The 22,440-nt window shown below is 30.5% G+C and overlaps 1 protein-coding gene across 8 annotated transcripts in view; it reads left to right on the top strand.

Moving 5' to 3' along the window:
* Positions 1-20,257: 20,257 nt before the first annotated feature.
* The window catches only part of LOC143237753 (protein turtle-like), a 36,231-nt gene continuing 34,048 nt past the window's right edge, over positions 20,258-22,440 (top strand). For 5 of the 8 annotated variants that reach the window (XR_013020239.1, XR_013020240.1, XR_013020241.1 and 2 more), the window contains exon 1: positions 20,259-20,548. The gene's annotated coding sequence lies outside the window, so the exon portion shown is untranslated. Of the gene's footprint in view, positions 20,549-22,440 lie in introns of all 8 variants that reach the window. The other 3 variants (XR_013020242.1, XR_013020236.1, XR_013020238.1) reach the window with 2 other exon arrangements.

Here is a 22,440-nt window from a genome sequence, read left to right as displayed (position 1 = left end):
ATATCGACTTAATGGAGTTTGTAGGAAAAAAAATTGATAAATTCTAATTTATTGCTGCTAAACTCCAAATACATTATTATAATGAACTTATGGCATTTACGCTAATTTTTAGCAAAATATGTTATTTCATTTTAATATTACTTTCCTCTATTTTAGCATTTGTGGTAATTATATATATATTACTGTTATTTTTATGTCTCTTTTTCAACAGGAGAAAAATCTTCAGTGAATATTAACAATATCTCTACTCGTAATTCAATATATATATCTTGTGGTGTGGATTATTTTTATAAATATTATTTCTTAAACTTTCTTTCACGATGCATTACGTTTTTATTCTCAGAATGGATATTCTGCCATTTATATTCATAGTTTCAAGCTGAGTAAAAAATAAGATGACGTTCATATAGATATAGAAATCCACAACACTTTCTATCGTGTAACGTGTTAATCATTCTTCACTGTGTTCATGCGATTTCAGTAAGAAACTAATTTTACGCTTTTCTTTCAGGTTCGTACTCGCAGTTTACATTCGATATATTCATACGTATCACTTTGTGTGAGAGCATAATAGACAAATAAATCTTGTCAGAAGAAAATGTACCTTAAAAAATTAGTGTATTTTTTATTTGCGTTGTGGTAGAAATGAAAAGGTAAACTTTTCTGTATTCTACAAAACGTTTCTCCACTTCTTTAATTCTCTGTCTATGAGAAACATTTATATCACTCACAACATACAATATCATTTGTTAATGCTAATCTATCAAAGTTAGATTCCGCGAAACTTTATTTCCTTTGTAAAAACCGTTTTATTTTAGTAATCAAAGATGACAATGATGAAAACATAATTTTGTAATATTATTAATGATGAGTTTATAAACCCAAATTTAAAGTTACAGTTTTTGTTTTCGCAGCAGCCCTTCACTTAATAAATTTTAAATATTGTATAATTTAAAACTTTATTTTAAACACGAAATCAAAATTATTTGATATAGACATTTTGTGTGTGGTTTTCTTATAATAAAGCCACCTCGGGATTTACGCTCATTCCACAGTGGGGAACCGAATCCATGACTTTAACTTTGTAAATCCGAAAACTTGCTGCTGTCCCAGCGAGGGACTAGACGTTTCATTTAAAATATTATTATTGCTCAGTTATCTTGCCAATAGTATGAATATTTATTGTGAATTACTTGCTTTGTGTTTTTGTAAAAATACGTTATATTTTTCACTGCATTTTGTTTAATTTTTCTTCCATACGAGAAAAAAAAATTACATTTGAAGTAAAATTTGTACAGTTCTCTAAGATTATGACTTGAAAAAAGATATGAAAACTATGGACGTTTTGTTGTATTGTGTTATTAAGAAACAAACAATTATGATCGTTGAACACGAGAAATATCGACTGAACGAGTAATTATCATTAATATATTTATGGTAATAATGAAACTGGCAAATATAAACGGACAACTTAACTAAAGGTGAAAGAACCGAAAATAAAGAGAATGTGAAGTAACTAGATAGACAAAAAAATAAAATTCAATATTTAATGCTAAGAGAAAAGTTATAACATTGAAGATAAAGAAAGAAGAATATATAAGGTGAAGATAAACCTGTAAGTTATAATGGTGAAGATGATACGAGAAGTATGTTCTGTACGTTTGTGTTACGTTTTTTTTTAATATGCTTGTAAATAGATTAATTTTGTGTATTCTGAAGTCCATTTTGTAAGGGTTTTGATTATTAAAGGTTGTTCGTACAATATATTAATGTAAATATTCATTTTACACTTTTATCCTGTTTATGCTTTAATTAAAATCCATATTTTCTTGAAAGTATTATACACTAATCAGAAATGATTTTCATACTAAGTAGTTTCCAGCTATTAATTCTAATTTAAATGCTACACACTCTCTTTCATGTCTAATTCTAAATGTCAGATAAATGTACATTATGAATTGTTGACCACTAAACCATGAGTAAAATGTAGAATATCGTACAAACAAAAAGAAGATTTTAGTTTCAGAAAAAAATATACTTCATGTCACATCAGTGAATTAGAAAATTTGTATTTTAGGTAAATTATAATTTTCATTAGTTTGGAGATTGAACTAGCAGATGTATTGATATGCTAAAATATATTGTACATCTGGAAAAGCTTTTAGATAAAAAATCACTTTTCTGTATCAATAAATTTTACTTTTTATTTTTTACTAAGAAAATATTGAATAAATATCTGTATTCATTTTATATAGTTTAAGATTTGTACATTGTGTTAACATATAAGCCAAGATTTATGAAATATATTTATAAAATTTCTACTATTGTCTCTGAAGTGAAAAAGCAATATATTATAGTATTTAAGGTTAGAAAGAAATGATCCTTAATACCAATGGATAGTGGAATTTTGCAGCCACTTTCATGGTGCACACACTTTCCCAAGGTGCGATTGGCGTTTTTGTGACAGAAGCTCATACTAAGAATATTTACTAAATTTGAAACACTTAGACCTGCATATTTTACGTAAACTTTTTGAATTTCAGAAATAATGTTTATTTTTTTTTACTTTTATATGTACATGGCTCTCACAGACACATGTATACTCAATGCTATTTCATAACTTCGTGCATAAAAATATTTTAATTTATATACTTCCATAACCTTTAAGCTATCTGTAACAAAACTTTTAGAAAATTCTTATGTACGTTTTGCAAAAATGAGTTTATATTTCTAATTCTAACTTTTCTTCGTTTGTATTTAAAGCAACTATTGTCTTTATTTTCGAATAGTCACGAAAAATATGAGAAGCATGCTTTTTATAAATAATCGGACAGTTTTAGGTGTACCAGAAAAGGAAATGGTTATCTACCGTATTTCGAAAAGAAAAGTAAGATCACCATTCATTGATTGCAGATAGAAAATTGAACAGGGTAACAAACGGCTGAATTCAGCCATTTATTTTTTTTTTTTAGTGTGCTTCAGTGTGAAAGCCTGGTCATTAAGGATTCAAAAATTTCAATTCATGATAAAAAATGTCACGTCATTTGAAATTTAACGAGTCTTAGTCAGAAGGCCTTAACATTTATATTTTAAAGAAAATAGGTATTTCTTTGACGATGACGTATATCTGCAATGTATTTTATGCATTTACAGTACGCGTAATACTGCTTTTGTTCAAAGTACATGTGTGTGTATGTATATATACTGAAACAAAAATAAACACTCTGCACCAATTCAAAGGATCCTTAGGGTACAAGTTATAATGTGTATGTTATCATGGTAACATTTCAGATATCTAATTTTACTTAGAGAAATGTGCTTATGAACTATAGATTTGTTACATTGTTTTTGTGTTTAATATGTAACCATCACTTTTGTTAAAAGTCAGCGCAACTTAAGCTGATAGTGAAAGATATGTAAACTTTAATCCGTATAACATCTTAATTTTTTGACCGTCTAGAACACCCATAAAATATGTTATAGTCGTTCATTTTAAAGAAATTCCATGCATAAAGTAACTTCCTTTATGTCACATACGTGTAAGCCAGATCTTACAACAGAACAAATAAACCTAAGAATTCAATACTGCAGTTGAAAATTTATATATTCCCGTAAAAGGTTCTAGGTTCTTAGCTACCAAGGAATAACATGATTTACAGTTTTTTATCATAACGTTAGAGGATAGACTCGGATAGTCAAATTGGGTAAAAAGCTAACAATGCAATCCTCATTATTATAACATAACGTTTTGATACAACATGGAATCTATTGGTCCAGCTCAGCTGTTTCATCCTGAAGAGACATCCTCTAAGTTTAAAAATTATTTAACCAGCCTTTATCATTCATGTACTTACCAAATTTTACCTTAAACACACTTAAATTTACCGACTCTTCAACAACTGAAAGCAACCCATTCGACAGGATAACCATCCTGTCAGAAAAATATTTTTAAAAAAACTGAATATGACTCTTACTTTGCCAAAATTTATACTTGTGTCCCTTAGTTATATTATTCTCACTGTTAAGCATGATAAAAGTGGATGCGTCCACATTATCACTTATATTTACAATCCTAAATAGCTCGTTTAGATCTCTTTTAACTCTTCCTTTTTCAAGAGAAAACAATTTGAGAGATTTCAGACTATCCTCATATTATAAGCGCTCTATCTCAAGCACCATTTTAGTAATCCTTCTTTGAACCCTGTCCAAAATTTAAGGTCTTTCCTAAGATAAGGAGCCAAGACTGAACACAAAATTCCCAGTGTAGCCTAACCTATACAATCAAATTATGACCTGTGATCCGTAATGACAAGAAAACCCACTTGTAGAGAAAATTATATATTTAAAAACGGCTGGTATAGGTAGAGAAGGCACTAATAGAAGAGTGAACAATGTTTCGACCTTCTTTGGTTATCGTCAGGTTCACAAAGAAAGAAAGGGTTACTGACCTGTAGTTGACCACATGTTTGAAGGCTGTTGTGTAATTGAGTGTAGGAATGTAGAGGGCATACTTAAATGTTGGATATATTTATTTATATAGGTATGACACTGTTCCTTTGTATTGACCTTAGACTTGTATACAATATTTCTGTAGATACAACCTACAATCCTTTCTGTCATACTACTAGGAATAGTACATTGCTTGGATGGCTTTAGAGACTGATCGACTATTACATCATAATATCTTTCCTTGATATTACTGTTAAGGCTACTCCCATCCAAATTATATTTATAGTTCAAATTATGATAACCTAAGTGCATTACCTCGCATTTATGATAATTAAAACTTATCTGCTATTTATTTGCCCAACTCAATAAATGACCTAAATCTTTTTCTAAAGCAGCAACATTCTCTTCACAGCTAGTGACACTCAAAACCTTAATATCGCTGATAATTTAAGTGGTTTATTGATCATTCTTTCATCTGTGTCATTGATGTAAAGAGCAAAGGTCCTAAGAATGATCCTTGAGGTACTTTACTTGTAACATTAATCCAGTTTGACTTAATTCCATTTCTCACAAATCTTTGCTTTCTCTTATCAGCCTATCTTCTATCCGATTTGCTGACTTATTCCCAACACCTATAGAAATTGTTTTACAAGTCTTTTATGTGGCACTTCGTCAACAGGCTTTTTGAAAATATACACACCACAAATTCTATACCCTTACTCTCATCTGCATAAGCAATAATCTTTTCGAAAAATGTCAAACGAATTTTAAGGCAATATTTTCCCTTAATGAAACCATGTTTACTGTCCAATAAAATTTTAAGCTTAGTTAAATGACTTTGCAAAGAACTTTTATCAGACTTTTCAAAAGTTTCCCACAACTGCTGTAAGACTAACGGGCCTATAATTACTGGGACAATGTTTATAACCTCCATTGAAAAGAAAAATTACATTAGCTAACTTCAATCCGCTGATATCTGCCCACTATTCAATAACTGTCAAGAAATAGTAATAAATATGTTCTTTTTCGTATATAATTCACTGAAAGGTAACAATGACAAACTTATTATTCACAAAATACACGGGCCCGGCATGGCCAAGCGCGTTAAGGCGTGCGACTCGTAATCCGAGGGTTGCGGGTCCGCATCTCCGTCGCGCCAAGCATGCTCGCTCTTTCAGCCGTGGGGACGTTATAATGTTACGGTCAATCCCACTATTCGTTGGTAAAAGAGTAGCCCAAGAGTTGGCGGTGGGTGGTGATGACTGGCTGCTTTCCCTCTAGTCTTACACTGCAACATTAGGGACGGCTAGCACAGATAGCCCTCGAATAGCTTTGTGCGAAATTCAAAAACAAACAAACACAAAATACACATAAAATTATTCATAAAACCTTCTACTTCGGTCTTCAGAAATCAGTATTTTTATACATATGACTTTTTCAAATATGTCTACCCCACATAGACTACCTAACAAGTGTCCATTTAACTAACAATTTCAGAAAGGTAAAAAAGGTGCCAAGAATGGTGAATAAAAACGTTGATGAATACGAACTAGGAGCTCAGTATGCTCTTCATACTCATTTCGTAGAACCAAAGTGTTCTTGATATTTGAACTGTCGTCTTTGAACAGCACCGGGTTACAGAAATGAAAATTCGGATAATTTTGGGTGGAAAAAAATTAGTAAAAACGTTCCGGATCCCATTAACAATTTAAAAAAAAAATTGTTAGAAACGTTGCCACAAGAACATTCTTCATGGCACTTCCCAAATGGAGCAGTTTTTACAATTGGAAAGTTACTTGCAAAGGCAAGTGTCCTATTATGTTTTTTTCTACGCATGTCTATTCTACTATCAGTACAGATGTTTAATAAAATACTATTCGTCGCCAAGTCCCAATCATCCACAACTTGCATTTTAAACAGTATTAAAGCTTTACTTCATGTATTGTAACTTTTTTGTGCTATTCATATATCATAATTGTAAAAAGCTGCACCCTAAGTTTTCGTGAAGGAGTCGTTAACTAGAGACACACTCTAGCGTTTATTTAACTCTTGCTCTTTCGTCTTGCTTTTCCAGCGATTGATATAACAGATAATTTCGTTTATCATTAATATATATTTATTTTAATATTTATGTTTGTTTAATTAGATATATAATTAGAAATGGATGAAACTTGTACTATTAAATGTCTATAGCAAAATCCTCGCCTATTCACTAAATTTATAGGATACTCACGAGTGTTAAAATTAGCAATATATGTTTTACGAAAGCACTAGCGAATCGTCAAGTATTGTTGAACCAACTGAAATTTCTAGAACCTCACCTAAAGTTTATAAATCGACGAGCCAAGAAAGAATATATATTGTTGGTTTCCTACAGTTGGTACGTTATCAACCTCAGAAACGCTTATTAATTGAGAAACTATACATATTTGACCAGAAACGTTTATAGATGTGGAACATTATAAATCGTTTAAATTAATTGGATTAACATTAGATATCAGTATTTTTACGAAGACATTATATGTCTTCAACAATGAAACACTCAGTTGTGATCACTGTTAGTTTCTTTCCAATTTTCGTGCAAAGCTACACGAGGGCCATCTGGACTAGCTGTCCCTAATTTAGCTGTATAAGCTAAGGCAGCCAGTAACAACCATCCACCACCATCTCTTGGGCTACTCTGTTATCAGTAAAGAGTAAGATTAACCACAACATTATAACGACCTCATGGCTAAAAGGGCAAGCATGTTTTTTTGTTTTTTTTACCTTTGTCAATTTAGAATTGATACGCTTGTAGTGAATCCTTCATAAGATATCAAGTACGTTCGAGGTCAGATAGAAGATTCAATATTGTTTTAAAGTTTGTAAAATTTGTGTTTATAAATCATTATTTGTAGTAACTATTAGAAATAACCGTCATTAAAAAGAATTTGATTGTTTGTATATTAAAATGCATTTATACTAAGATAGAAAAGTGTATGTGCCAGTACCATTGGCAAATATCATAAACTTGATACATTTTTACCTTTAGTTAACTTTTAAATTCAAATTACAATTCAACTCAGTTCTGGAATATTTTAAATCATAACACGTAACAACACTAATACAAGACCCTGATGATAAAACCTATTTTATTTTCGCAGTCAAATAAATTGTATTTCAGAAGAACATTGTTGCTAAAGTTGCACAACTATCAGTTCTCTTTAAAACGTTTTAGAGGTTTATTTGTCATACTCATTGTCTTTTAGACAAATCAGGCTTTGGTGACATTTATTCATTTGCAATGTTCACATCAAATGATCAGTTTATCTTATATTTGCAAATTAAAGATGTGTTCCTCATATTTGTTTGTGAAAGCATTTTAGTAAAATTATCAGGTAGTGTGTTTTTCGTAAGTTTATAATACAGAGCTGGATAATTAATCTTGTTTTAAATCAAAGTTTGTGTGAAGTCACAATTATTTCTTTTTGCTACCTCATTTCCTTCATTTCTTTCAGTAAATTAACATTAAGTGTGTATGTTTTCGTATAGCAAAGCCACAGCAATCTGTTGAGTCTACCGAAGGGAATCGAACCTTTTAGCGCTGTAAATCCTTAGACCTACCGCTGTACCAGTGGGGGACAACTTTAAGTGTAAAATCAACAATTTTCTTGCAGCTAAAGGTGAAGTTTCTCGCGTTATACAAAGAAATATATGTGTACCTTAAATTAATTAAAACATATGTTAGTTTTCAAATCAGTAACTCAAGAAACAACTACAACTGATGTAAGGTCGCGAATGAATGTCATATATCAGACGTATATTTTGACATTACTTTGTTTTACGAAGATTGTTTGATATCATTAAAACTAGATCAGTTTTTAGAAGAGTGCATAGGAATCTTTTCCAACACAAGATATACTTTAGTGTTTAGATTGGTTATTTACAATTCCCAAAACAAAGATATTCCTTGTACTTATTAGCGTAGTATAATAGAGAATATGGATCATTTTGAGGAGAAGAGTCATCTCGAAATATACGACAACAATTTTTGCCACAGCCGTTTTAAACATCGTGTAGTGTTTTGTAAAAATGTGGATCCATAAATATAAAGATCAGTAAGAAATACTGTTCATGTGTTCTATAGAGGATGACCATCTGCAAACCAGACCAAAATGTTATAGGTTCATTACAAAAAGAAAGGCTTATAGTAATATCTCTTGTTCAACAGTCGTATACCTCAAGCAGAAGGAGAATAAAACGAGTATTAATACTATTTCATATAAAGCATACCACTCAAGTGTCCCCACACAGAGACTACAAATGTGATCGTACTATTAAAATGGCCACTGGGAATTTTCGTCTTCGTACATTAGATGGATTATGGAAAGCTTGTAAGTAACTAGGATGTACTTTGGATATGACACTATTATTACAGAAAATTTTACGATACAAATAATGTTATAGAGATATTTTCAATAATCACAATTTTCATAACCAGACTTGGCGACAAGGACTATAATGACGTTTTGAGATTTTTAAATCGTTCTAATTTTGCTATTTTTTTGAGTTAAATGCCCCCGCATGACACAGCGGTATGTTGCGGACTTACAACGCTAGAAACTGGTTTTCAAAACCTGTGATGGAAAGAGCGTACATAGATCGTCTATCATGTAGCTTTGTGCTTAAATACAAACATTTAGCTGACTATGCTGCTATTAAGGTTTGATAAGTATTTTTTAGCATAGTTATCATTTTTAAAACTTTTTATAATTACTAACGAGTTCTATTTTAAAATTCAAAATACTGTGAGATTTCGATTTTGTATTTTCATATTTATGAGAAATATAGCATAACTTTCTAGTTTATATAATCTGTTGCATTAAAAATGTCTCAGTGTTTCCTCGAAAGATTGCAATTTATTTTGAATCTCAAACTTATAGAATTCATTAAACCTTGTTTACACTTGCACTGCTACTCTTTAGTCCTATATATGTTCCTTTAACTCAATGACCTACGCATAGAGTTTATTCCATTTTATTATAAATACTTTACCCGTAATATCCTTGATTATGTTCGACTTTATCCCTAACTCTGTCGATGTTTGTAAATAGTAGTCCAGTTTGAACACCGTACTTTTTTCTCAAGCGATAAAATTTCGTATATCACTACTTTTCTGATTTCCCCACTTGATGCTTGACGTTAAATTATTAAAGTAGAAGTTCTTCAGTTTCACTCTACCTGTTACTGATGTTGAACAACTTAAAGGTCGTTATACTTTTTTTCTCTTTTGATGTCAGAAAACATCTCTGTACAGTTAATATAATTTTTAGATTTAGTGCATTTTCCACTAAGTACATTAGTTTCTTTTTAAAAAAAACGTAGGATTAAACAAATTTATCTGATCTTCCTTCTTTAAATAACTTTTTATTTCCTACTTAGTGTTTACATGCTTATTATTTTTACACGGATGTGGCTTAAAAAATACTACGCAATTAACTATATTGGTAAGATTTCACACCCGTTTACCTTACGTAATTGTTTTCTATTTTGTTATCTTATTAATTTATTAAATGGTTTAAAATCTTCAATGAAAATTTTATCCTTTGCAACTAAAGTATCATTTTTATCTATTTTAAATCTTCACATTGATATTTCCTAAACAAAATTACAATTTAATAGAAACTCTATAGATGGATATGTATTCATAGTTAGCAAAAACAAATTGTAACTGTTGTGCAAACTGGGATAATAGGATCGTGATTCAAAATGCCAAACAATAAATAATAATCGAATAGATATATAAAAAAAAAACTACTTCTTTGAACACAAATCACAGAATAAAATTGGTTTTATATTAATCAAAATGATTCAGACGTTTTACATACAATTCACTTAGCCGTTGGAAAACAGTGATGGAAAGTAGGAACAGGTTGTTATAAAATTGTTTAGAATAAAAACCAAACGTACCACGATCTTCGAAATAGAGTTAAAGATACGTTCGATAAAACTAGAACTAGTTAAGTCAGCTAATTAACTGTAAGTATAATACGTATTCAAAATAAATAAATATACAATCCACATATTTTTATTTCATTCATAAACTTTTCAACAATGAAGACATGAATATCTAATCCTTCCACATTCTATATGTCTCTTTCCTTCTTATATCAGCAAAGATCTTGTTCATCTATAAAATCACATAGATCAATGTTATTGTTAAGATCAAAGCTACACAAAAGGCTGTCTGTGCTCTGTCCACCACGGGTATCGAAACGTGGTTTCTAGCGATATAAGTAAACAGACATAACGATGTGCTACTGAGAGATGTGTGTGTAAAATTATATCCAAACACAAATCTATAAGAAGGATTAACATGATTATATAGATATATAAACAGGAATTCGACAAACAGTCAAAATGGTAGAAAAGTGGTTGTTTCTTCACAAAGAATGAAAAGAAGACCTTCTGAACTGTAAAAGTAATTTAGATTACAACAATTTCTACTTCGTTTTATTTAGTTTAAGTAACTTGGTATTTTCTATGGTTTCTTCATTGAATATATTCATATCGAACATAAACCTTTTTTTCTTTACTATTTACACACTAGAGAAGTTTAACAAAACAAAGGTTCTCCTTCCACAAGTTGCCTTGAATATATAAAAATTAAAAATATTTAAAAAGTTAAATACCACTAAACTTTATCAACTAAACTGGTTCATTGAATGTTATATTGACATGATATATTTTATTTAGATACTTAAGTATTTGTTTTGCCTATGCTAGTGTTTTAGCGTTATGCAATAAAATGTTCAGTATTTGAAATTACTTTGTTGTTCTAGTGATCTTATAATATCTCTTCAGATATCATGTCATGATAATTTAATGTACCTCTCGACTGAAATGAATGAAATGTTTAATACGACTAACAAGAAAGTTCCTTGTAATACATATCTCAGAGCTAAGACTCAATGCAGGTAACCAAGTATTCGTTTGAAAGTTTCTAATCTTTGAGAACATTTTACATACTCTCTAAATGTGAAAACAATTCACAAATAACTAGTATTGTGCTTTCGAAATTACACATTTTATCTTGTACACATACCCAACAGTATACTACCACAAACATTTTATAGAGTTGTTTTTACTTTGGCATTTTCAACCTGACTGGCTAACTTACTCTGACATCTTACATGACTCGATAGCTTCAAATGATTAGAGATGAAAGACCGTGCTAAAAATGACAAAAATACCATTTTTGTTTCAAGGAAAATAATTAGTGATATCTTTTTTATTGCAGCAACACAAAACTTTTTTTCCAAGAACAATAATTTACTTTAAGGGATAAGCAATCATAGTTTTAGAAAAAAAAAATATGCTGCTGAGGAAGTGTTTATTTATTAAAATGTTACCAAGTCATTTTAAACCACTTACACTGAAGTTTTGAATTTTTTCACAGTAGAGTTGTGTTTCACTTTATAGAAATAAATGTCTATTTTTTTATGCTGAATGAGTTAATATAACAACAATGCAGTACAATGATTATATATAACCTGATAAAAGTTAACGTTTGTACATAATTGACCTTTCAATAATGGTGAACAGATAAGAAAACAAAAAGTGTCGTTTTCAAAATTATCAAATGTGTATTAATTCGTTCCCTTTTGTGAATCTTTTATTAAAGATGAATAACTTAGGTGACTTGTAGAAAATTATAAGTATTTACTTTTATAAATATACTCATATACAATTGTAAACGAGCAAACAAAGTTGCATACTTATAAGAAAACTTTATCATTTTACAAAGTTACCAATCACTAAACGATTTTTTAGCTACTTCTCGAAAGAAAGAAAGAATAATATACATAAAGTGAGTACTATATGGGTTACGTGTTGCATCACAACGAAATTTTTACGTTCAATTTTTTTTTCTGACTTAGATGAATTTATCATTCCTTGATACAAAGGCTTTAAGCGTGAAAGACCATCTTTTATTTTGGTTCGGTTTCTTTTCCCGTATGTTTTGTCTTGCGAAGTGTGATAAATTTAAGTGCACTTCTTGTCAAAAGATCCCTTGTGTCACCTATTATTGGCGAGTGCTCAAAGGCGTAAGGATTATCTTAGTATCAAGGCACTGTCCGCATTCTTCAGGAGATGGACCTTTGAATTACAGTGATGATCGATTGGATGTCAACTTAAGGAGAAAAGGCAATCCAGAAGTAACCAATTCTGAAAGCAAAGAAAGTGTATACAGTCAACAGACTATTTATTTCATTTTTTTATTTTCCAATCAAATTTACTCCATTAATGAAGCAGACAATCAATACAGGCTGATTTTTTTATGTGTGTATTATGAGCTCTAAGTAACATTATTCGAAAAATATATAAATCAGTGATAAATCTTGCCAAAATAATCATGAATGATGCAACACGATCACACTAATTTTTTATTTTAATAATTTAATGGCAGAATTTCTTACTTAAAAACACAATCAAACCAACTTTTCACCCTCTCAACTGTTTATTGAACTAATCTCGACAATCATAAACAAAAGTATAAAACATTTGTTAAATATTTATGATTGTCTAAAAGACGTATCTGTTGTTCTTAATTACTGGTGATATTAGTCTTCTGAAAGTAATAACAACAGCTTCCTATCAGTTAGTATGAGTGCTTGTTAGTGCTAGCCTAACAAAGGTTGCACATCACGAAAGCGTGAGGATATGACAAGAGTTCATGGAAGTTCTTGGGTTTGTTCAGTTTGATTTCAACATAACCTCGTTAGTAGGCCTTCCCGTTTTGGGTGAGATTCACAGGTTACGTTAGTGTACGGCATAAAGGTAAAGTACGAAAAATACTGACAAAATTTTATTTCTTTCTGTCTTTCACAAGCTACTACATTTTTACTGGGCTGTAATCGTTTGACAGTCTACAACAAGAAATGTTGGTTATCAATAAGTTGTCAAAAGTGCCAAACTTTGTATTTCGATTCCCTTCGGTGGTGATATCACGGATAGCCGTTTGTGTATATTGGTGTCTGTTTTCGTTATTATTGTTTAAATATTAATAAATGTTAAACATAGCGTACAAATTGTTCAGTTCTATCACATGTGTATATGAGGTGACTGAATCTTGTCACGCTTATATCTGCTGTTATTACATAACCTTTCAGTGTACTTTATATTTTACGGATTATAATTTACGCACGTTGTATTACATGGAATAAAGTCAAGAGAATTTGTTTGTTTGTTCACCTGAACGGTATACAATAAGTACAATTGATAAAAGGTCAGATCGGAAACTCCTACGGTTCAGACGTAGGTGTTCCTAATTCTGACCTGGGAACTAATATAAATAAAATGAGTAAACAGCACTCGCTATCCGAAGAAGATTTTCTTAACGAAAAGAGCGTGACTGACGGTCACTGAATTAATACATCCACAGATTATAGGGCGAAGCTTCTTTGGTAACATCAAGACTCGAACTGGATTTCCAGTCTAATAAGTAAACATTGTAACACGCTAAAAGAAGCATAAACATTTAATTAGAGACAAGACGTTTATTATACGTAAAAAAAATGCACCCTAATAAATATATTTATATATCGAAATACTAAAACTTTGCATTGAATTTATTATGTACTTCACATGCTTGTTTTATCTCTATTTAAAGATTGAGACCAGCCGTGTTTTATTCATTTTATTCTTTGCTTCGTAAGACACAAAATAAATGTTTGGGTGATACAGAAATTAAGATGTATGTAAACAACGTGGCCCCCTCTTACTTTCGGGCTCGACATGGCCATGTGGTAAAAGCGCTTGACTTGTAAGCAGAGGGCGAATTCAAACCCCGTTCCACAAAACACACTCACCCTTTCAGCTGTGGGGACATCGTAAGTGACTGTCAATCCCACAATTCATTCATAAAAGAGTATCCCCATATTTGGTAATACATACATAATTAATATAAATTAGTGACTATTAGCGCAGATAGCCCTCGGGTATTTTTGTGCAAAATTAAACAAACAAACCACCTTCTATTTATCTGGTTGTTTATTCATAGTACTTTAAGCTATATTTTAATATTGTATTTTAAATGTTTAAAAAAGGGTACATGACATTATGATATGTAAAGGTCGTGAAAGTTAAGAATGGAGAAATTTCCTAAAATGTGTAGAAATAAAGGTACAATACAAATATGAAAAATCAGTATAAAGTCATTTAGTTCCGTGTCGTAAAAAACTTATATTGTTCTAGAGTTGAGAGCAATCGTGTCTATTCTGATATTTAATTACTTGCTGAGTTAGCGTTGTTTAGAGTTCAACTACCTTTGTGAGGAAATTATCGCAGCTTATATTTAATCGTAGTATTTGAATGTAGGCGTACATTTATTTAGGAAGTTTATTAATAAAATATCATTTATGATATTAGTCTTACAAGTGAACTAGGTTGTAACAAACGTTACTGAAGAAATAAGTTAATTCGTTATCGTTACGTGGACTGGATATGGCATTATTATTTATACCAAATAATCCAAAAGGAAAGAACACGTTAGAACACACTAGTATCAGCAATTTGATTCTATAGCAAAACAATGCCGTCTCAAAGTAATCCAGTTGTATTAACATTAACTTCGTGGCATTTTTTTCATTTTATTACTAGCTGACTTAAGCCTTTCCTTGAGATCACAATCCGTCATTCAGATAAGAAAAAATGTGTTCCTTCTGCAGTGTACTTTATAATAATAATATTAACTGGTAATAAAAAACAGCAAATCGTATTTGGATCGAGTCTGTTGAGTTTTTTGTGCTGTTGTTAATACGAAAATACATGTTTAATCTCACACAATAGCTCCTTAATATTTTTGATATTTCAAATGTTAATAGTGAAATTTCATTGTTTGTTCGCAGTATAATAGAGGTCCTAATAAACTTCCATGTTGACAGCTTCATTTTATTTCCTTAAGTTATGTATTGAAACGCGAAACTCTTGAGTCTACAGTTGAATAAAAAATATCTTTAGGTGGTTCTTAAAATAATGGGTTTCAAAGAGGTTTTATAATAGATGAAAACTGTCTAACCGATATTTTATTTTGTTTATCTGGTATAATTAATGCAAGCAAATTCATAATAAATTTAATAATAAATATATATGTACTTTGTATTTCAAAACAATTTTAACACACATAGCAAGCTATTCAGAAAAATATTTCAGACTCTCCGCAGTCATTTAATTTTCATTCTAGACTAGCCATGACGACACTCATTTCAAATCACTTTATAGCTTTACTTTTTTTTTACTAACACGTTTAAGCAGCGAATTCGTTGACAGTTGCACCACCAAATCTCGTGAGTCTGGACTACCTTGTAATTCTAAACACCAAACTGACCACAAAGTTCTATTTTATTGTTGTTTAGTTCAGTTACTAAGGGGCCCGGCAGGGTCAGGTGGGTTAAAGCGTGTAGCTTTGCGCGAAATTAAAACAAACAAACAAACAATCCGTTATTAACGTTTTTTTCATAGTACTACCTGTAAAGCCTATTCCCAATATATAATACAAAAAACTCCGTTACTTATTCTGTAGAACTGTCACAAGACATACTCATTATATTTGCATGGTGAAAGTTTATCATTTTTAACGACAAGCCAACCAGTCCGTAGTTTAAATTGTTAGATAGGTTGCTATCGTTCAAGGTCTTACGATTCATGCTCGGAAAGGTCTCCTAATGGTCCTGCTTACATCGTGATTCATTTACTCAGAGAGTAAGTCGCTAGCAGGATCTGGGTAAGTGTTGTTTCTAGGAAAGGGTTGGAACTGGTTTTTCTATTAAGGGCGTTGGAGGTATAAACGTGTTCTCTCATAACTTAAAAATACAGACGATATGGCAACGTAAGTTGGTATCATGAAAAAAGTATATAATATAAATATCATTCAGGCAAAGTTTAGATCATAATTAGATACAAGCGTTGCAGCAAGCCAGTTAGAGGTTTCGGAATTACACACACAAATGTATATGCTAATTAATCAGACTGATAAATGAAATTTAACACTACCAATTGCAGTGAAAATTAAAGCCACAGCTTTAAATAAAATTTAAGAAGTGTAAAAATATACGACGCTACCAAAAATTGAAACAATATAATAACTGCGAAAAAACAATTTAACACGCAATGAAGTTAAAACTTAAATATAAATCTTACTTTAGCAGAAAAACACAATTAAAAAAAAGAAATGCGGACTTTTTTATTAAAGTATTCATTATCCTTTGAAATTGAATCGAAATTTTCAGCTGATATTTTCAGAATAGATATAAACAGCAATAAATTTGATACTTTAAACGTACAAAAATGTATACACCATAATTAACTAATTTTAACTGAAACTAATGAAGTTTTTATACTAAACAATATATCGTTTATCGAAAAAAACTATTATAAAATAAACCTAATTAATAATGTATTATTCCTTGCCGAGCGTCAGATGTTATTTCATTCACACATCCCACTTGAAGTGTATAGCTAATAAATAATAATATTTAATCACCTAACGTTAGCGTAGATATTTTCCATTCGGTTTGTGTCACTGGAAAATTTAGTTTTAATTGATATTGCACCATTTACGTTTGTATACAATTACATTTCTTTATATATACTAAATATGGCATCGAAAAACAAAATAATTATTAGTTTTAATGTACTTTTAATGATTGTATGTTGAAAAAACGTTTTCATGATCAAGTGAAAACCAAATGTTCGCTTTATTTATTTGAACAGAGGTGTAAGATTAAACTTTAGAAGTTTTTTTTATACAATCATTAAAAAGTAATTTGTAATAATATGTATTGGTTTTTATCTACATTTGTTACTAACTTTCAAACTAAAAGATATTTCACTTACATTTTATTTGAAGAGTTAAAAAGAAGACACAGATTTAATATCTCAATGATATGACATGTTTGAAGTTAAAAATTTTCATCTGTATTCTACTCTTCAAAATAAAATTACGTATGAGTTAAAGGAACTAGAATTTAGAAATTCATTCCAAAACACTTTGAAATGACCTGTAGGATGTGTTTTAATATTAATATCAATCACAGTACTTTACTGAATTAGCACATGTGAGATTTTGTATCACTACATTACTCTTAACTATAAGTTATAACCATTCGTGCAATTCATTTTACTAACAAATGAAAACTCTTATATAATTTTAAGACTGTTTTTTTAAATCAAAATACAAGTTTTATACTTCGAAGTGATAAACTAAAACATAATACTTATTCACTTGATATTAATATTATACCATAAATTTATAAACAGAACACTAATCAGCAAATTAAGCCATTTATGTGTAAAAACGGCTGTTATGGGTAGATAAAGCACTATGTAGAAACATTGTTCGCTCCTCTACATAGTGCTTTCTCTACCCTACCCCATACCAGCCGTTTTTACACACATTATTTTCTCTACAAGTGGGTTTTCTCGTAATCATAAATTAAGCCATTTGTTTCCATCCTTTGTATTTGTTTAAATAATATAGAGAAGAAAAAATATGACTTTAAAATATTATACATTTCCTAAAGATAATTTTAAACGCTAACTTTTACACAATTACGCCTCCACCCATTTTATCAGTAGTATATCTGAGGACTTATGACGCTAAAAAGCGGATTTCGATCCCCTTGGTGGGTATACTATAGACAGTTTATTGTGAAGTTGTGTGTTTCGCAACAAACAATCTATAAAAGTGCACAACAAATATATATTGTGTCACATGCTACCTAATTAAACTGCATCATGCATCTTCCACGTAATAATAGAAGTTTCAGAGAGTATTGTTTTTCTCAAGTCTGTTTTATGAGAGTTAAATAATGAATTGCTATTAATTTCGAATATATGAACATTAACACAATCTGTTGAATCCTGGTTTACTAGCAATTTTAATGGACAGTAAAGTTATTTTTTTAAAATGAAATGATAATAAATAATCGTGACCAAAAATAAATAATTAAATAATACCGTCATTTATTATTACCATTATTCCTATTTGTAAATTATTTAATTTATATTGACAGTTGTTAGAATTAACCTACTTACTCTAATTTACAAAGTGACACTTGTTCATGAAAACAAGTATATAAATAGTGCTTGGACCTCTACTATGTCTGTCATATACCAGCCTACTTCAAGAACTTTGGTATCAAGTACAGGCAACGTCGGCAATGAACATGTCAGGTGTAGTTTGGTTAACCTTTTATTTTGTATATTTTACTTTGCTTTTCTTCAGAAGTTCCTCAATTAATATTAGCGTAAAGCTAAGAAACGTTTCAACAAGTGCTAAGATAAATTATAAAATCTATATCCCAAGGAGGGATTTAACTTTAGATCTATTCGTTTAATTTAATTTTCTATCCTATTAGTTGATACTAAGATAACTGCACGATGGGCTGTCTCGGTGGACACAGCAGATATTCCAATATTGTTTTTAAAAGAAAATTTATTTATTTTTTTTCCTTAACGAAAAGTTATTCAGAAGGTTCAATGTACGTGTCAGAAAACATGGCACTCGGATAGTGATCTTTTTTATTTAACAGTAAAAACATAGAAATGTTATTTGTAGATACTCCTGTTACCTTATTTATATATGCATTATCTAATACAGCATATTAAAAAAAGTATTTGGTTGAAACTCTTTGACACTCCCTCACTGCATATGAATGTGACTCCATGGGGTAGAGGTTGTAAGCTCAGTAGCTGCTCAAGATGGCTAGCTGGCTAGTTTTAAAATGCACTATAAAAGCTTGTTTAGGTACCTTCAGACAGGGTATAACTGTAGCACAAGTACTATGATAATATTATATTTCAACACGTCTTCTTATACTCAAAGTTGCTGTCACTAGATACGCTAATGATCAAAGTCGTACAGTTTGTAAAAAAATAAATCACTCGGTAACATTGAAAAAGATATCCGCTCATTTAATATCATATCTTTCAATAATTTATAGAAAGTTCAATGCTGTGCTTCACGAACGGACTGTAGCCAATAAGCCACACGTTACAGCCGTGGATGCAAAAACGTCAGATCCTATGGCGTCTTAAGTGTCTAAACGCGGATGAAAATTAATGGAAACTGTCATATAAGACAGCTAATTCCTTGGTTAAATTTTACTTTCGATGGAAAAGTCTGAGGTTGAGTGCACCCTGGAAAACTCTTGGATACGGCTATTTCATCCCAATAATGATGAGAGGTAAGTCATTACTTACAACTATGTTTAATGGCATATTTTAAAATATGCTATAATCTATGTAGCTTATTATTTAAATTTATTTTTTATTGGAAGTTTCATTTCTAAACAAAGACTTTTAACAATTAGCAGTCAAAATATATATTCATATAAGTATATTGATATTAGCTATGTATTGTAATTTTATTTTATTTTTATTTTGCCGTAAAGAGTTAGGATTTGTGAGATAATTTTCTGTAGAAGCATCGAAACGTTTTAAACCAATATTATATTTTTGCCAAATGTATTATAGGAGTTAATTAATAAGCATTTTTTAAATAACGTTCAACTCCATTTATGTATATTCAAATTAAGATGGCACATGATTGGAAATGCAAGATAATATGATGATCATTTACATATATATATATAAATGAACGTGTTTTTTCTGTTTTACTTTGTTTTGTTTTTCTTGCTTGCACGAACCTCTTTCGCTTAAGTCTTTCCTTCTTGCAGCTAATACGATATATTAAGATATTATATCTTCATTTGAGTATACTGAAGCGCCATCTCGAGAAAAGCATCCTACCCACGGGCAAACAGAAATGAAATGTCCCGTGACACACAATGAGGGAAGAGTGCTGAGAGCAGCTCCTAAACAGCAAGGTCACTCACAACGAGTAGGCACGTGAAGCAGGTTTTCAGTTGTCTCAGTATATCGACTGCTCTTGTGATTGATTGTTTCTACCTTATACCCTACATGTGAAAACCTATAACACAGCAGTTCTTTTCTTACGATGTTGTGCATTTTTTTTCCCAGGATTAATGATACATAAGAGGAAATTGTAATGCTCAGTCAGATAGGACCGTACTGATTGCCACCACAAGAAAGAAACGTAAGATACGATTCTCCACATTTCTTGTCACATAATTTCTGGATTTTAGTTCAAAATTTCAAACTAATTTTATTTCATTTTAACAGTTTTATGGTGCACTTTGCACATTGTTGACAGCAATAATTAAAAAGTTATATTTTTAATGAAAAATCTAATATGGTAACAATAAAAATTTACAAGTGATGTCTTATAGAGAAGCTAAAAGATACGCTTATAAGATGTGTCTAAGTATGCGAATTATGTCTCCATGAGTAATTACAAATATTATGTTCTTAACTGTTGGTTTTTAGTAAACATGTTTATTTCCTATAAATAGGGATAAGAAACATTATTAATAAAAGATGGTTAAGTAAATATAAAACCATATTCTTAACTTACTTTTTTCGTAATATAATTTATATAGAATCCAAAAGAATTTTGATTATCTGACACTGTAACGAAAGCATTTATATGAAAAATACATGAATATACAATACACTCATATATTTACATATTTCAATTATTATTTTAAGAATGTTATATTTTATTGAAATGATGAATTACGATTACTAAAATAACTGTTATTTTTAACTTGGGGAAAAATATTTTGAGGTATTAGAAATTACAAATTTCACCAGTAGAAATCTATTTGATTTAATGACTGGAATTCAAAGAAAATGGATTTAATATAACGTTTTGAAGAAGTCCACGTAAATATATATATATATATATATATTTGAAAGCTACCTTGTCAATGAAAATTTATATGGCATTTTGAAATTAGGGAATGCTGTAATACGAAACTATCAAATTATCACATTCCTAGTTGTGTACTGTATGAAAAATAGAATAATTCGTGATCACTTTGCCAAAAATTTATTATTACTTTTACGAGGTTGAAATTTAATTAAACCCAAGCATGAAATACCCGATCCTATGTTACACAGTACTTATAATCTTGTATTCTACGACTAGAATAATTATGCAGCTGTAACTGATTCTAGTTGCAGGCAAGGTTAATAAAATAAAATTCAAGAAAGAGCACATAGTAGGCTATGAAGATATACAATATGACCCCAAGTGGCAGAGCGGCATGTCTGCGGACTTACAACGCTATAATTCGGATTTCGACACCCGTGGTTGGCAGAACACAGATAGCCCATTGTTGTTTGGTTTATTTTGAATTTTTCGCAAAGCTACACGAGTACTATCTACGCTAGCCGTCCCTAATTTTGCAGTGTAAGACTAGAGAGAAGGCAGATATTCATCACCATCCATAGCCAACTTTTGGGCTACTCTTTTACCAACGAATAATGGGATTGACCGTCACATTAACTACTTGGCCATGCCGGGCCTATACCATTGTAAAACTTTGTGTTTAACTTCAAGAAAACATACAAAAATACACAATACATTTTACTCATACGTATTAAATATTTCTAATTAGTGTAGTTCATTGAGATATGTAGATATGCTTGCTTCATTAACGTTGATGTTTCACCAAACAAATTTTTCTCTTTGAAATTTTACCATCAAATATAATGAATACTCTCCTTTTATCACGCTAACAGAGAAGAATAAGTAATTTAATCTCTTATGATAAATTATTATGTACACGACAATGGATGCTTTACATTCAAGCTTATGTAATGTTACTATAAACACCAACTGCCCTGAGGACAAATGCCCGAGTTTTCTTACTTCAAAAGTTTTACGACGTTTTCATAGTTACAAAAGAAATAATAAAATTCAAAGTATTCTAATTTAAAGGTTAAGAGTAAGGTTTCATAGTTCAGGTAGAAATATTTCCCACGCTTGTTAGTCGTAAATTGTTTTAATCAATATGCTGTAAGCAGTGAACTCATTAGTAAAGCACATTACGTATCCAGTATTCGCTTCAAGCGTTCATATAT

Source organism: Tachypleus tridentatus, chromosome 13 (genome assembly GCF_004210375.1).
Source record: "Tachypleus tridentatus isolate NWPU-2018 chromosome 13, ASM421037v1, whole genome shotgun sequence".
NCBI lineage: Eukaryota > Metazoa > Arthropoda > Merostomata > Xiphosura > Limulidae > Tachypleus > Tachypleus tridentatus.
Note: the sequence above shows the minus strand (reverse complement) of the source record. Positions and strands in the feature narration are given on the sequence as shown.